We start from the raw sequence: 17667 nt of genomic DNA on the forward strand, positions 1-17667 counted from the left end.
CTTGGATGGAGGTGGGGTTCAGTTTAGTGTGGTGGTGAGTCTCAGAGAGATCACAAAATGTCTTTTTAAAGGCAGCCCTTAATATGACAATATGAACTCTAGATTTTGACAAGCTCCTCAAGAGAGGGCGTCACAGATATGTAAAACATGCAGGGTTCCTCAGGGCCTCGGAGCCATTACTATTCAGTTTTATTGTGTTTTATAACTGTGTGAGGCCCAAAGGCAGATGCTCACTGTGCTCAGTTGTTAAACCAGCCTTGAATTCATTATTTATTATTATTAAATCTTTTTTAACCACGTAAGTCCCAGTGAGATCATAAAATCTCCTTTTCAGTGGAGCCCTGGTCAAGATAACAGCATTACAGTGTATCAAGCAACATACATGCAGACATTTAAAACACATACAACAGAACACACTAACAACTGGCATGACAGTGCATCAAACCAAATACAGGTGAACATTGAAATCAATTGAAATTTGTTACCAAACCCTTCACTGTATGTGTACATGCACTGATTGGGATCAGCCCCTAGCTGCAGATCTGTCTGCAAGGGATTCCAGGCTGCAGGGGCAGAGAACATGAAGGCCTGTTTGCCCATTTTAGTGAGAAGCTTAGGAACAGACAGTAAGAGGGTATCATTTCAGGGCAAAAAATAGTTACTAGTTTTAAGTGAGATATATCCTCAAAAAGGGGTGAGCAGTGCAAGGATGGATCTATAAATAAATACCAGTGAGTGAGTATATGCAAGGCCAGTGAAGGCCACTGAACTCTGGTGTATGGGGTGTAATGGTGAGCGAGAGCTTTGCAGCCTGTGACAAACCTCAAAGCACTGTGGTACATAGCTGATGCAAGCATTGGGCAAAGGCATGCATGTACAACAGATCAGCAGTCAAGCAAGTGAAGGAACGTTGCCTCAACTAATTTTCCTGGCAGCATGGGAAAAGTGGGATTTGTTTCTAAAATAAAAGCTAGCATGAGCTTCAGTTTCAGTTAAGCAATCATCAATTTGAACAGTTAGATTCTTGCACTGTGACACTAATTCAATTGGTGGCACGGTGGAAACACTGTCCCCTCACAGCTAGAAGGTCGATTCCCACTGTGGGCACTGGTGGCATGTCCTCCACCATGCCTTTGGTGCCTGCTGCTCGAGGAAAAAGGGCCTTTCCGGTTGGAGTTTGCATGTTCTCCCCATGCTCACCTGGGGTATCCTCCGTAAAAATACCCCCACTAAAAACATGCAAAAAGATCACAACCTGACCAATAGTGATGACAAAGGAACTGGTCCCTGGGCGCCTGTCGGCTGGTAGCCCACCGCTCCTGGTCTGCTGCGGAGGAAGGACTGACCAAGGATGGGTTAAAAGCAGAGAAAGAATTTCACATATACATTGAGTGTGCAGTTTCCCCCCCTAACTCTGCATGTTGTGTTAATTGTGACGAATAAAGGATGTCTTCTTCTTGATTCAGTCTGACTGCCCTGCAAGGATACAGTGTAAGGATGAGAAGCTACAATACAAAAGGTGGACTGCAAATACTCAAGTGGTTGATCAAAGGTAGCACCACAGCAGTAAATGATGGTATTGTCACCGTAAAAATGAAACTGCGCAGTAGATAGTAAACAAAAGTGGACCCAAAAATGAACTCTGGGGAACCCCTAATGCAACATGTAGTGCACTGGAGGACATGACATCAAATCTGACATATTGTGTCCTTTCAGAGAGGTAATTTTCAAATCCCACCAACAGCCTGCTCAGACAACCCAATATTGATCCGTTTACGAGATCGATAAAAAAAAAAAGCAGCACAGGTTTTTTTGTGGTCCAGTGACTCAACTATATCATTAACCTTTAGGAATGCTGTGATGGTGCATATGTTGTTTCCGAAAGCTAGACTTTGACAGTGAAAGAATATTATTAGTACTCACGAACTGTGGCAAAAGTGGCACCACAGCAATAAATGATACCATCGTTGGCACAAAAATGAAACTGTACATTTGGAATATTTTGATACATAGTAAACAAAGTAGACTCAAAACCCAACTTTAGGAGACCCCTGACATGTAGTACACTGGAGGAGAGAGGTACTTTGTAAACCAGGGAAGAACCTGATTAGATGCTAAATATTGACCATGTGTTGCATCATGCTAAGACCGGCAACTGTATTAAAGTCCTTTGAGAGACTGATAAAGAGTGGCAACACATTTTTTTTTTTTTTTGATGTGCTGTTGTCCAGCTCTTTTGTCCATGTTCAGCTTCAAGTAGTGAACAGTGCATCCTTGAAATGAATTCTGAAACAGAGTTATTATCACTGAGCTGAGTAGTCCAAGAATGGCAGTGTAATCAGAGTATTTGAAGAATGTGGTGAGGGGCTGGTAAAGGAAGGGACACAGCCCTGAAGGTCTCTGGTGTTGATGACTGTTGATGACGATAGTGTGCCTATTTAAATAGTGCCTGATCCTGTTGCTGAAGAAGGTGTGAATGCCGTGGATTCCAGCAGAGACACTGAGGTGGTGAAGTTTCTAGATCATCTGGTGGTGCTGAATTGCATTGAGGATTGAGCTGAAGTCAAAGAGGATTGTGGCAAAATTGCTTGGTCATTCCAGATGTTGAAGGAGACTTCGCCACAATCCTCTGTGTTTACTTCAGGTAAGACTTCAATACTTTAAATGAAATGCAAAAGTGACCATCTCCACTAAAATCCCCACTCATATCACAATCTGTCAAATTGATCACAGTATGATTTTTTATAATATCATTCAGCACTTCCTCAAATGTATTTGCTGTTGCCAATTACTTCTATATAAACATAATTTCTAGGAGACAGGGCTGCCCATGATCTATTGCTAATGTTGATAATTAAGGGAAGTAAATAGACATATTACGGCTGCCCTGCAATAGATGCAGCTTTGAACCCTGCTGAGTCACAGGGCACCTTGGAGGTAAACACAAGCTTTTGGGGAAGTTGGAAGGCGGTGGGTGGGATGAAAATGATCCCTCATCTCAACTGGGTGCTTTCATAAAGCAAGACTCAGGATGTGTGTAGAGGAAATAATCATGCAGTGCAGCATATCAAATCATGGCCTGATGAGGAAAAAATAAACACGTCTAAGCTCATTGCTTGTGATGCAATAAAGCACCAAAACTCCAGGGTCTCAGACTGGAGGCCTCTCTCTATACACAGACAAATGCCATTGTTAAAGGAGCACAGAAGAGACCTTAACAAGTTAAAAGAACCTCCCAGGAGAATGACCAGGAGGGAGAAGGAGGGCTGATGGGATGGAAAACACTGGATCACCGCAGTGTGTTCATTGAGAAGAATGAATGAATAAATTGAAAGTGATGGCATTCCTGGCGATCTTCAAGGCAATGAGACATTATTGATTTCTAAGGAGAAAACGCATTCTTAATGTGTCCAGGGATCCAGGCTTTCTTTCTCTTTCTCACTCCTGCACTAACTCTGTTTCTACAGCGGTTAGCCACCAAAAATGACTCAGGAGTGAAGCTTTATATACAGCAAAGGCCCACCGTCGCTTAGGCATGCCATTCTAGCTTTTGGAAGAGTGAGCAGTCATCTCAATGGACAGCAAAGGTATGCATCAACCATATGTTCCCTTTTGACACAATGCAATGAATCAGCACTTTAGTTTTTTGAAGGAGTGTATCCAGAAAACCTTTAATCTGCGAGGATGGAGGCAGAGAATTACTGCGAAGATGGTAATCTGTGTTGATATTTAGAGGAAGGGAGCAATGCAATCTGTTATTGCTCCTGAGCCCATTTTCACACAAATTCTGTGAGGCAAACAAGCTGTCCCAAGCTTTTTTTTTTTTTTTTTAAATTGTTTACAGCGTAATGGTTCATTGGCATATGGGTGCCACCTGCAATATATTACAAGTAAACATCAAGTATTTGGAAGTGCTCAGAAGTTTTTTTTTTTTGAATTTCTAATGTGAATGAATGAATGTCTGGTCTTAACACTATTTTATCTACGCCAGCGTACACACCTTTATGTTGGTATGTGTCTCTGAATGTGGGCCATATGAAGCTGAGGTTGCCATATTAAAACACCTTGCCTTGGCACTGAGCAATAGTTGTGCAAAGTTATCAGCTCTTTTCATTTCTGGGCTGACACTCTGGGTGAAAGATTCAGGCGTGAGGTGGGGAGCCATGGATTAAAGATCATATCAAAGCCAGGGAATAGGTATAGTGATTCAGGAACGATGGCAGAGATAGCAGATGAAGCCAGAGTTTGTGGAGATATGGAGTTCAGCCCCAAGTTTATCATATAGAGTACAGATAGTCAGAGGATAACAATCCAGCAGACGGTGTGGAGTAGAGTCACTTGGCAAATGTTTGACTTTTATGTTCAAGGACACAAAATAGAATATTCTGAGTCAGTTGATGGTCAGCTGAAGCATCCATTGGTACACAAGGATGTAGGGGGGCAAAAATGAAACTTGCTCATATTGCCTTAAGGTCATACCAAAACAGCACCTAAGTGAATGAGAGCAGCATTTTTGCAACCAAATGCTGGGTGTGCCCCAGGAAAATGTTTAACAATGGTAGTAAGCCACCAAAATTGTGACATTTGTCACATCTTTATCAACTTAGTTTGTGAATGAGGGCCTAAACGATAGCATCGAATGACATTTGCTATGACATTTTAAATTCTGCTAATTGTTCCTGATGAGTAATGTTTGTGATAAAAAAGTTTTTTTTATGATATTGGTTGAGATGTTTTTTCATTTCAGGAATGGTGGCCCCCTCCCCTATAAATCGCTGAAAAGGCCACATAGGGGGAACTTGGGACACTCACACACACTTGAGCCAAAACAAAGAGCACTTTGGGGGCACTCAGCCAGACCAGAGAAGCACTTGGGGGCTAGTTGGGCCGACTTTAGCCCTGCATGAAAAAACACAGTCCGCTCATTCATTTGAATGGAGCCAGTTTGGCAACCCAGCAGTGGTGCGAGCACAGGGCTTCTTAAAAACAACACATTGTCAACAGGCAAAATAGAATTTTGATGCAATGTGACATCATCTGGTATTTCCGTAGTATACCGTGTAATAGTTCAGGCAGTGTTTTGGAGCCTGATAAGACTGCTTACTGCAACTGGACTTCCTGGATCGTATTTCATTATCTAAATAGCACCTTCAGCATCACACCTCTTCCAACATAGCCAACTGTGTTTTGTTAATGCAGGGCTATTTTTGGCCTGAATCACCACATTGTCTCCCCTCTGATGTGACATCAGGGCAAAATTTAAGCACCGGAGTAGCCGGTACCCCTCTTGTACACCAATGTTGGTGTACTGTAGACATGTTTGTTATGCTTTGGGGTAGTAAGTTTGAGAAAAGCGTCATCAAAAATTACCAGAATTTCTAAAAGATCAACGTTGACCTTGGACAGTTCAGCCTAACAATACATTTAGAGAGTCTACACAGTTGTGATGCTGTTATGGAACAAAACCTGTCCCATGTTTCATTTTGGAAGGTGGAGAAATCTGTTCCCCTTGAATAGCTGTATATCCAAGAATCGCTTAGCAAAGAGAAGATTAAGTGCACACATTAATCCAGGAGTCAGAGCAATCTTGTAATCCACTCAGTATGCTAATTGCCTGTTCTTTCTCCAGCAAAGGGGTTTACAGGCCATTAAATGGCACTGAGCAGTTGACAAAGGATAGCCACCCCACCACCCCCCAGCCCCCCTCTATTTCTTACTTAGAGAGGCTGTTGCACCCCACCACCCCCCAGCCCCCCTCTATTTCTTACTTAGAGAGGCTGTTGCACTCCCAGACAATGCTCCTGTAAAGAAACAAGCAGAATGTAAGACACAGGTGAAGGCACCGTGCAAAGTGTGCCCGCTTCCTTTTGGCACCCATGTTAACCAGTCGGACTGTTCAGAGCTCTGCAGCCAGGTCGTGATCACTATCTGCGCACCAGCAAGACAATACTGATTTTGATTTTGAAACTCATCACGCAAAGTGTTGGTCCTTTTAACATCATTGTTGCAGAAGAAGGGACGCCCCGCTTATAACACATAAAAAGCTTTACGTTGTAAATTCATGAGGTTATCATAAAGATCAGCTCTACATGTGATTACAAAAAAGCAGAGAAGCAGAATCGTTTGCTGACCAGCATGTTGAGAATTGACCCATTGCGGTGCTTCCACCTCCTGTGTGTCCCGGAGCAAAACTGCGGTGCTGTGATTCCAAAGTAGTTGCAGTTATCTTGCAATATAAGAGTGGAAGCAGAATGCTGTGCTTCTCGTTCAGGCAGACATGACAGTGACAGAAGTGGATGTCTGGGTTCTTGAATGAACTCATCCTGGACACTGAAGGGGTTTCTTTAGACAACTTCACCCAGCATACCAAGGCCTTCTTGTAACATTTGTCTGTATCTGCCAGTGGTTCAAGTAAATAATGAAAGAAAATAGACTCCTATTGTCTTCATCGTAGTCACAGTCATGCACAAACCTCCTTTCTCCCACACTGCCCATACACAAGAGGATCGCACCAAGGTGAAGTGCAATTCTTAGCGCGCTACTGCCTGGGTAGTCCCCCAAGTGGCCTTGGCAGCCTCAACATGATGGATGTTGTATCAAATCAGGTTTCTCGCTACACTGATTAAGCAGCCTTGTCAAAACACATTCACTAGCAATGTAAGCAGATAAAGATAGTTGCAGATAATTAGAAGATTTGCGTTTTGCGTCATTTGTGGCGCCAACTGCCAGAGAACGGAGCTGTGACGGATGACTCAGACAAGAGAATTCGGCATGAAGCCTGACTGCAAATGTAGCTGGTAATGACCAGAGTGTGTTTTTCAGATGCAGTTAATGAGCACGGCCATTAGACATAAATGACATTTTAAAAACCTGAGGAGTAAGGAAATGAAGAAGTACCCCAGATAGACTGCCTGTAGGCAGCAAATATGGCAAGAGCATCTGGAGGATGCAGCGCTGAGTTCACATGGATGACCTCCGCCCAGAGTGTTGAGGCTGTCAGTCATTTCACTACTGTTAACTGTGAGGATGGAGGTTCATTACAGTGAAACTGTCAGAACCATTTGCCTCAATATCCACATGGCATCTCAGGGCTCCATACAGTTGACACTTATCCTCTGTGTTTGACAGATAATCCTTTTATGGATATATTATTTTAATTTCCTGATGAGCCCATTTTGCAAGGATTTTTGCCACTTTACAAGCTTCTGTAGAGGGGGAGAGACTGAAGCAATGAAAGAGACGACAGCTTTGACATCGAAGCTTATACTTTGTGGGGATACAATCATTTAACCTACATGCTGCATCTAGATAACAAACAGTAAGCGGAAATATTGCACAACAGAAACCAGCAGATGGATTCCTCTTTATTTCATTTTAAACAGTAGCTTTCAAACATGTTCCACTAAATCCCAAGAATCTGCAGGCTTATGTTGCACCTAGTCACTGTGCTCCATGATTGATTAGTCACCCATCTTGAATGTGGGCAGATCAGGATGGAATCAGCTACTATAGTGTTTGGTTAGGGGTTGTAAATATTTAGTGGCAGTCAATCATCATGAAGGGCTGATCCTGTTACTGATAATTTCTCTCTAAAAAAGAAACCTCTTTTCTTTTTGCAATCTGGCTGCTTCTAAGGATCCAGACCAACAGAACAAAGTCATTAATTTCAGTTGATTGTTAGGCTTTTGCCAAAAGGTTTAGTGTGGACCCAAGGAAGCAGACCCAGATACAGAAATCATGTGAACAAAAATGTATTAACAATAATAAACAACAGAAAGCGCACTCGTATGAGGGGATAATAACTAAACTAAAGGCGCTCTCAAAAGGAGTAGGAATGAACAAAGGTTGCTCCGACGAGGAGAGTTTGAGGCAAGGCACGTGCTGAAGTGGTGGGTAGGCACTGTAACAAAGGAGCACACAATTTAGTGGCAATTCAAGACAATGGAGGATTAGCTGATCTCTGGAGGAGAGGAGGAAATGAAACGTAGTACTCACGCTGGGAACGACCAGACACCACCATGGAAAAAGGAATAATCCAGCACAGGTAGGAGAGGGCTCTCTCCTAACCTGTGCTGCCTAATCAGGAACATGCCTCTCAGATGAGCCCCTGAGGGGGCGGAGCTGACTGGGTGCAGGGAGACACCCAGCTGCACAGACAGGGGAGAACAGAGAGACAGCAATAACTAGGAAAAAGGGCAAGGAGACAAACTAGGAGAGAACAGGACCGTAGGATCCTAACATTGATAAGGTGCTTTATTATTGGATTGACTGATTTTGGCACAAAAATGAAATGAAATTATTTTTTATATGGAATAAATTTGACGTTTTTTGATTCAATAAAGGAAACCAAAAATATGCTCACATCTCTTGTGCTTCAAATTATCTAATTTATACTTCTTAATTTTTAAGGTGGTCTATTTGATGTATTTTATTTTTCTCATGAATAATTTCAGCCTGATTAAAATGGGTAACAGAGTGAAATGTGTTGTTGACTAAAAACTGATTGCAAAAATCTCCCAAAAATTAGCTTTTGAACATGAGAACATTAAAATGTAGGAGTAATGGTTTGCTTTGGAACACATGAGACATTTTGTCTTTTTTGTGTGTGTGAGTGGGTGTTTCTCTTTGTTTGTTTTGGTTAAAGGATTTTTTCCTGCTGTCTTTTGATGACCTTCACATATTCTCCTGGGATCTTTGAAGGTATTCTGAGGTGATAGCTTTCGCTTACTCTGAATATGAGGGGGAGCCGGGGTGTGATAAAATGCAGATGAGATGTAAAGGTAAGGCCATATGTGGGTGGTTGTCTCTAAGGCTGAGAATTTTTGTGGAAGCTATGGAGGTCACAGTGGAAAATTGTCTGCAATGAATATGCTCCTACCAACATACTGCTGGCAGTAAAAACCCTCTCTCCTTGCTGCAGGAGAGAAGTATGTATCCCACTGAAGCTTGTAGAATCCATCCTACAACCCACAACTAAACCACAAATAAATCAAACTCAAATATTTGCCATTTTTTTATAAACGTTCATACTTATAGCACCGTTATTTTTTACAATCTGGGTCTTATTTTGGCAGTTTTTGGTTGTCTTTATTTTGGGTTTGATAAAATGTTTGCCCCAACTTCCCTCCAGAGATCTGGTGACAATTATGACAACAATGGCAAGAAGTTACACTTCAATCTGTATGTTCAGACCAGATTTCATGCATCCTTGACAGAAGACTGTTTGCATGAAAAAGTCGAATTTTAATGTCAAAGTAACAAGAAATGGTCTAATAAATAGCTTTTTGGGGGACATTGGTTTTGAGATAAAACTGCACTAGGCAGCTTAGCACATAGCTTCCAGCTCCGAATGGCAGCAGGATGTACTGTAATTGCTTGAAGCATGACCTGTGACCACAAGTTATGTAATGTGATGTTAGTCAACTGCACAGAGCATGCTCATGTTGACTCACCCAACCAGTCTGCATTCACTTTGTGTCAGAGGACATGGAAGAGAAGAAGAAAGGCAAGAGATCTGACACTGGTGAGATGATTTACTGTAGGAGGGATAGGACACTCTCCTCCAGTGGAGCCACAGTTATGGACTTAAAGTAATAAAACCAGCGTTTTTCTGTGAAAACCTCACCTTGTGTAGACTTATAATGTACTAATCTAGATACATTTAACACAAAACATTCATAAAGTAATGTTTTGGAGTACTGATTTGTGATAAAAGCAGCAGAAAGGGTAACTCATGGCAAGACGGGGCTTTATATTATTATAGATAAACACTTCCCTCCACATCTGCCCATCCCAAAGTTCCTTTTTTAAATAGGGCCACAAAAACCAACTGAGTGAGGAGCTCCTAGCAAAATGAGGTCATCTCCACACATCCTTTGATCCCTCCATTCTTCATCTTGGAGGCAAGTGGCATATAAGAGGATCTATCTTTGTGAACGGTTTTGAGCCCCCAAAATTACAAACAAACTAAAGGCAGGGGATCGATAGAGTGTGTCTCACAGAATGATGAACTGGCACTTCAAAGGGGGAAAATCAATGTTGCGCTCCCTTTCCCTCCCTCTCCTCCTCCTCTCTCTGTCTTTCTCTTTGGGTCCTAAACTCTCCTCACAGTCCTTATACCGCAGTGTTTAAGTGCGTTCACGTGCGTGTTGCTCGAAGGTAGGGTCTCCCACTGTGATTTAATGGTCCTTTGTTTCTTATTCCTTTTTAGCCTGGAAGACCCCTGCCACTTTGATGTGTGAGCACACCCACCAATAATGGCCCATAGGATACGCAGTGGAAGTAAGTGCTTCTGGTCAGATTTACAGCTTTAGTGGTCCTCCTCCCTCTGCTGCCCCTGTAAACTTCAGCTCATCTGATGCTGGTGCATTGATCAGTACAACATGGCAATCTTTAAATCATAACATAGCACTTAACATGAAACTGCCAGAATGCAACCATCTATTTATTACGACACATGCCTCGGACAGTTGACTGCATGGTGTTGGCTGGCATTTTTATAGCTTCAGTATGTACATTAGTGTGGGAGGCGAAGAGGACACGCAGACCCTCTGACAAATTAAAGGGAATCCATCGTATATCTTTAACATGAAACTAATAAAGTTCCCCAAGTAGAAAATTGCATTCCAGGAGCTCTGTCAGAGGCCAGAAATAAACCATTGTATTGTGGCCATCCTTGAGGATCACATTCATAAAAACAGATGCATTGTCTTGGCTCAGTGTTTGTTGACTTTACCGCAAACATATTTTTGTAATCAGCAATCAAGACATTCTGTTCAAAGAAGTAAAGAGCCAAAAGTTTTTTGTTGCTCCAAAATGTGCTAAACATTTGAATAGGTACAGTACAGCATTTGATTTGTGATCGCTTCTCCCTGGAGAGCTGGAGCTAATCGATTACTGCAGTGTGATTAACTTAGTAGTTGGGGGTTTCACTGAGTGTAGGCAGGTTGTGGCTTAGACCAATTGTGTTTTTGTCTCAGCTGAATGGGAAATCAACACCAGCTCTCAGTCAAACGTGTTTGTTTTTTCTGTGATGGATGTCACAGCCTGACTCTTAGGAGACACAGGTAAACTAAACAACAATGTCATTTATTTACCAGAAAACAGCAAACAAATGGAAAGAATCTGTAAAGTCAGTCGTGTGGAGAGTGGAGGAGTGAAGATGTGCTGAATGGATGTTGTGCTGTAAAAACAAACAAAAGGAAACCAAAAGCCACAATTCAGAGGTGTGTAGGTTAAGGAGATGTGCCCAAAGACTCTGGCTTTATATTGATAGGGCACACTGGGCCCAGGTGTTTCCTGCATGCTGCTGATTAGCCTCCCAGCAGGTCTACAGCCAATACGAGCAGGGCCCTCCTGGAACTCTGGCAGGAAACAACTTCTAGCTAACAAATTAGACTATACGTACAACACTTTTAACAAATAAACAGAAATTATTCCCTGATCAAAAATACATAAACTGGTAAAACTGTTACCAATTCCCTCTTTAAAAAGAGCAACTCTGCACTGCCCTCAACTCAGCAACCCCTGGTGCCTGGAGAAGCAAATTTAAGAGCTTGACAGGAAACCCAGAAGAGCAAAAAGTTGGGACCGGAAAACAACATTATGAGTATGAGCCTCTCGACCAGGCAGCAGACCTCAAATGCCGTGTACTAGTGCACAACTTGGCCGACCGCAACGCGTCCCCATTACTCTTGCTCTTAGCTTGTATGGCAGGATATCCAGCTTCAGAGTGCCCCCTTTCCTTACAATAATTACACACATTGGGCATCAGACCGTCCAGCTCAGTCATCTGATCACATTGACACAGCCAAGCAACCAAGCAGCAAAGAGTTTTGTCGCTCATTGGTGTCAGTAGCAACTTTGCTAATACTTTTTAAACTGCTCCAAAAGCGTTACTTAACTTACACATCATCAAATGTTTTAACTTCAAGAGCCGCACAGCAGTGGTTAAAATGAGACCAACTCCTTTGTAAATGCCATGTCCATCTGCTTTCCTGACTTTTCCCACATTCTCAACCTTTGCCTGTGTGCTTCTGTCAACCGAACTCCTTTGCTTTCAACACAGCAACCACAACCAAAGAATCGCTTTGACTTGCATTCACCAGAAGGGAACACTACGCTTCTTTGGCCTTGCCAGTTAACACACATTGCAGAAACAACATATGTTCTGAATCTGACCAATTCCTAATGTTGGCTACACTCTCAAAGAGTGAAAGGAAAGTGTCAGGATCACTCCCACAAAACTTTGGAACCAAACGCAAAGTGGCAGCCACATCAAACCGCTGTGATAACTGAAGATAGAGAGGCAACATTCATCACTGAGTCAGCTGTGACCCTACCGTCACGATTCAGACTTGGTTTGTACTGTTCCAGCTCAAGTGTTTTAAGTTCTGTCTCATGCTTCATTTTCAACAGCCCACTTCTCCCTTTCAGCTTGCTGCTGATGTCTACTGTGCTCTAACTGCAACAACAGCAGTCCTTGTTGCTGCTCAATCGTTAAGGCAACATGTAAAGTAGCAGGCAAGGCGGCATGCATCATAACTTTGAAAACTCCATCCTCAAACAAGTTAGCCTTCAACATTGCTTTCATGTTCTCCTTTGTGCTCTCGTCATCAACATCCATTTCGAAATGCTCTGCAATTTTCAACAGCTGCTCTCGACTGCAGCGCTCTGAAACCTCCTCTGATGGGACTTTCAAACAATCCTCAACCCCAAATCTAACCAAACGAGGAGCCTTAGCCACGAAGAGAGCAGAACACACTGCACTGAGCACGGCAAAACAACAATCGCACACAATTATTCACTGGCACAGGAGTGCACAGACAGCCAAGTGCACAACAAATCAAAATCAGAGCCCTTCCCTCTCATGCCAAGCCAGAAACTTGATAACCTCCTCCCAGGTAGCTACTTGTGGTGAGTACTTATACACTAACAGCCCGATTAGATGGCATCCTCTGCAACCATGGATGTGTCCCGATACTCTTATGATATCTTGTTTGCTAGCACAATATCAATTCCCTCCAAACAAATTCAAAGGAACCATTCTACTGCCAAACCAATGAGTAATCCCCAAAAAGCATAGATAAGTGTGCAATGGAGAACCTGTACTTACTCATGCCACAAAAACCCAGAGTACCTGATATCTGGTGGAAAAAACAGCCTCAGCCCTTCCCCAAATCCACAAAAACCTGCACAAAAACACTGACAACCTAAACTTACTTAAAGCAGATTATTCCTGTTCAAAAGTGTCCCCCTGCAGCACTTTCTGTGACTTACTGCTCTTCCACAAACCATGGACACGTGTTACCAACGTACCAGAGACAAGTTCTACTGATTGCACACTTTACTTTAACCATCTGCACCTACAAAGGCTGTGAGAGGAAACAGTGGGAAAATGTAGCCAGTTAGTAGGAACAATACAAAGGCCAAATAACAGACAAAAAACTTTGTCTACTCTACTAGCAGCATTGGCAGGTAACCAAGCATTGTTTGGCAAGCATGTACAAAGCTGTCCAGTAAAACCAAAGAATGGTGATGACTACTGGCATTGCTCAAGGAATAGCAATGTCCGTCTGTTAGTCTGCCACTTTGCTCCAGACTGAAATATCTTCAACAGTGGATTGCCATGAAATTTGTTACAGATGATCAAAGCCCCCAAAACAATTAAGCCAACTGACTGTGATGATCCCCTGACCTTTCCTATAGTACTACCCTGAAGTTGACATTTACACTTTGTTTACTGAATGAATACCTGCAAAACTAACTACTTGCTAAGAGTGTTAGCATGCTGACATTAGTTTCCTCACCCGGTGCACACTCATTGCATCACGTTTTCCTTCCACGCACATGCGGTTTGCATTAGTGGGTGTGTTGTGTGTTGAAAGCAGATTCTGTTGGCCGGTCCTGGGTGTTTCCTGCTGGCGTGATGTGGGTGAGCTCTCAGACAGCCCTGCTCCTGCTGGAAGGCAGTGCTGTCAGCTGTGGAGAGCTCTTCCTGTCAGCCCTGCCTCGTGAAATACAGGGCTGCGAGATGAAGCCTGAGACAGGTATCCATGTGGGGTGAAGGGGATGGAGGTCTAGAGCCAGGTGATCTATCTGTTGTATCTATGTATGTCTGCAAGTATCTATCTATCTATCTATCTATCTATCTATCTATCTATCTATCTATCTATCTATCTATCTATCTATCTATCTATCTATCTATCTATCTATCTATCTATCTTACCAAAGAATCTACTTGTTTCTTTATTGCAAAGGGTGTAGCCAAGAAACAGCTGTGTGTCAGTAGTGAAATATTCATAGTACGTGCAGGGAGTCTGACGAGCTGCTCTGGCACCTTCATACTCTCCACTCTCATTTTCATTTCCTCTCTGGCTCCAGCATGTTACCTCACAGCTCCTCCAGTCTGCCGTTCAGCAGTGTACTGTATGCTCGGCACAGTCGTGATGAAAAGAAACCCACGGCGTGCTGCTTTTACATTTTCATACCTAAGAGAATGCGGTTGAAAAAAAGAGAGAGGAAGAAGTGAAAAAAAGCCCTGCACATCCACTGGAACATGTTGGCTGAACAGCTTTAATTTAAGCTTTCATTACCATTCTGTTGAAGGCTTTCATGCTAAAACTGGTGCTTTACAGTACGCTCTTTAAGATCCTTCTCATCCTGTTATAATGGGAACACTCTCGTTCTAAATTTGAAATTAATGGAAAATTCAACCTTGGGTGAGACATGTGACTTCCTACATTTAGCCGTATGCCACTGGGCATCCCTCAGAGAGCCCAGCAGGACTTAATGCACCCAGCTGGATTTCATGTTTAAGAAAATGTTATGATAATAGCAATAGTTTCAACTAGGGAGGGAGTGTTCTAGTGAAACAAGCAGACGTCTTGCTAAGAATGCCTTGTTCCTTGTGGCTGAATTGTCATCTGGTGCATTACAGCTGGTGTCTCTGCCTCTTCTACTGTGGATTTCTCCTTTGGGGCATAATGGTGGCTCTAGAAATTACTCACTTACTCAATTACCCAGCCTTGACACCAAAACATGACCATTTTTGGAACAATTTCTGTTTTCGAACGATGTTGTTACTGCACCGGAAATATCTTTACATAACTTTTGGTCATCTAAATTTGGACCAGTATCCCTGGAAACAAGAACAGGACACAATTCAAAGCAAAAACAGGCCCAGAAATTCAAGATACAACAATAAAAAGTCATTTCTTAGAGGAAAAGGAACAGTTTACATGGTCGTTCTCATATTTTTTTACTTCACATGCAGCAAAATTCCGTCAATATTGGATGACTGCTTGGTGGTTTTATTAACTATGACCATGATTGTTTTGTCCCCTAACCCAAACCATAAGTGTCTCACACTATCAAGGTCCTTGTCTGCATTGTTGTATGTTTAGAGAATAATATTGGAGTGACAATTTGACTTCTTGGAGGGCACTGGTGTAGTCCAGTTTTTTGTTTTTTTGTGTTTTTGTTTTTTAAAAAAAGGGGAATGAAGGCGTGCAGACATCCTCACATGTCAGAACCAGAAATGCTGCTATCTTGACAGCAGGCCTGTTTACATCCAAGGCTCTAGCAGTGAGGCTGAATTGATCAGCCTCTTGCTCTCTGCATAATTCTCAACATCACCCTGCAACAGAATGATTAGGCTCAGGGGGAAAAAATAAATAGGAGCAGGTAAAAGTTGCAAATCATCTTTTCATCATATTTTTCTGCAGCCTCCCTTTTACTGTAAGTCACCATCACAGGACTGAGGCCTCTATCTCCAAACTCTGCAGAAATATCAATATGGATTTAGGAGTCTCCCTGAAGCAAGGTCCTCAGCTAATTAAATCTGTAATCACTTTGTACTGTAAAAACACAAGCAGGGGAGGGCGGGGTATGTGGCAGTTTAAACGAGGGCCAGTGGAGTTTTATTTAACAAAGACAGCTAATTAGGTCAGAGCTCTTTATCCTCATAAAGCACCAAGGTTTCCTGCCATCCAGTCAGACTGCTCACGGCTCTTTGCTCTCAAACAGAGTTCGGCTCCTTCTCAAAGCTCGAAGAGGTTTTTTTTGGGGGGGGGGGTTTCGGAGGGGACGAAGCAAAGCAACTGCTAGAGCAAACTGGCATTTTGTATTATCTTCAAGGTTTGAAGTCAGTTGTACGACGACTAAAGTAATGGGATTCAGAAGAGCTCCAAGAGTGAATTCTAATAGAGGAAGGGGCTAAAGAGAGGTACAAGCCTGAGAACTTCTTCCATCTTTAATCTCAAGAGGAGGGATCGGTTAGTCCTACTGCCAGAGTGTCAAACTCTCATCATGTCTGTCGGGACTAGCAGATGGTAATGTATCCCATGTTGCACTGTCTTGAATAGCTGCTGCGTTATCTGACTTGTAAAAATGTTAAAGGCTAATTGTCACTGCTGCGTGATTTTGTGCACATTTGTCACTTTATCCTCAAGTGGTATTTAGCCACTGAGTGATTACATTGATTACTGGTCACAGTCGGGTCCATTAATGAAAAGTTTAAACTCTTCATCTTGCACAGAGCGAGACATTTGCAGTGTGAATGGGGAAAATGAACTTTTTAAATTTATTGTCATTCAGTGTTTTGTTGATCTACTAACATAGATTTGACTACCTGACTGTGAGCATGGCTCTGTCTATTTGATACTGAATAAATCCAGTGTCAATAAAACTCTGATTTCCATGTTTTTTTGTTCCAAACTTTCACGTGAAAAGCATGTAAATTTTCTAAGCATGATTAAAGAGGTGTGCAAAGCAAAGGTGTAACTCACCTCCTCTATATGTTCACGAATCAAAAGTGATCATTCTTTGTATTGACTGTTGGTCCATATTGAATAGTCTGTAATGAAAGATTTAGTTTAACATAAGATAAAACAAACAGTGATGTTTTACATATGTTATTTTTCCCTGTCAAAATATAAACATTCATGTGAAGTGTAATAATGTAATATGCTGATTAATATGAACAACATCAGTGATTTTAAATCTACAATATATAATAAAAAAAGATTTATTTAAGTATGCTGTACATTGTTGGATTACTTTGCAGCCTGTGCTGAATATTTCTAAAGCTAAAGCTTATCTGCTTTTCTTCATACATGCAGTCATGAGCATTTTCTGTCTTTGGTTGGCCACTAATTGATTCATGCTTAATTATCAGACTGATCATTTGTCAAACTGAGGTGTTCCAATTTGTTTAGTGTAAAAGATTAACAACAGATTTATTTATAGAATTTTATAGCAGTTAACTCCCATAACAAGCAGACATGTTTTGTCCTTCACTCTCTCTCATGCAAATGCCTGTAAGATCGCTTCACTCCAGTCAGTTTTAAGGCTTGTATAGATTTTTCATATTTTCATATGAATTTCTACTCATTCCTGTCTTTAAGCAGCTGTGTCAGTGGTGCTCTTTAGTATTCCCCGCTGCCCTTTCAGTTGCTACACATTAACAGCACTTACTGAATTAAATTAGACACTTACAGTGATTCAGAGCAGCATGCCGCAGCGTTAGAAAAAATTACAACTATATATAAGTCATTAGATGTTTAGCTTGACGTCGGCTGTGTGCATTACATCAACAAACACCTTCCAATTTAGAGTAAATAATGACAGAAGGAACAAACACTTCATTAAAACTTCACAGGGAAGACA

At 42.0% G+C, this 17667-nt stretch overlaps 1 protein-coding gene across 2 annotated transcripts in view; it reads left to right on the forward strand.

The window, feature by feature from the left end:
• The window catches only part of mgat4c (mgat4 family member C), a 104465-nt gene that overhangs the window by 39343 nt on the left and 47455 nt on the right, over nt 1–17667 (forward strand). Inside the window, exon 3 of one of the 2 annotated variants that reach the window (XM_070972588.1) lies at nt 10211–10281. The gene's annotated coding sequence lies outside the window, so the exon portion shown is untranslated. Of the gene's footprint in view, nt 1–10210; nt 10282–16271; nt 16332–17667 lie in introns of those variants that run through there. The other variant, XM_070972589.1, reaches the window with a different exon arrangement.

The sequence above is a fragment of the Chaetodon trifascialis genome, chromosome 10, assembly GCF_039877785.1.
Source record: "Chaetodon trifascialis isolate fChaTrf1 chromosome 10, fChaTrf1.hap1, whole genome shotgun sequence".
NCBI lineage: Eukaryota > Metazoa > Chordata > Actinopteri > Chaetodontiformes > Chaetodontidae > Chaetodon > Chaetodon trifascialis.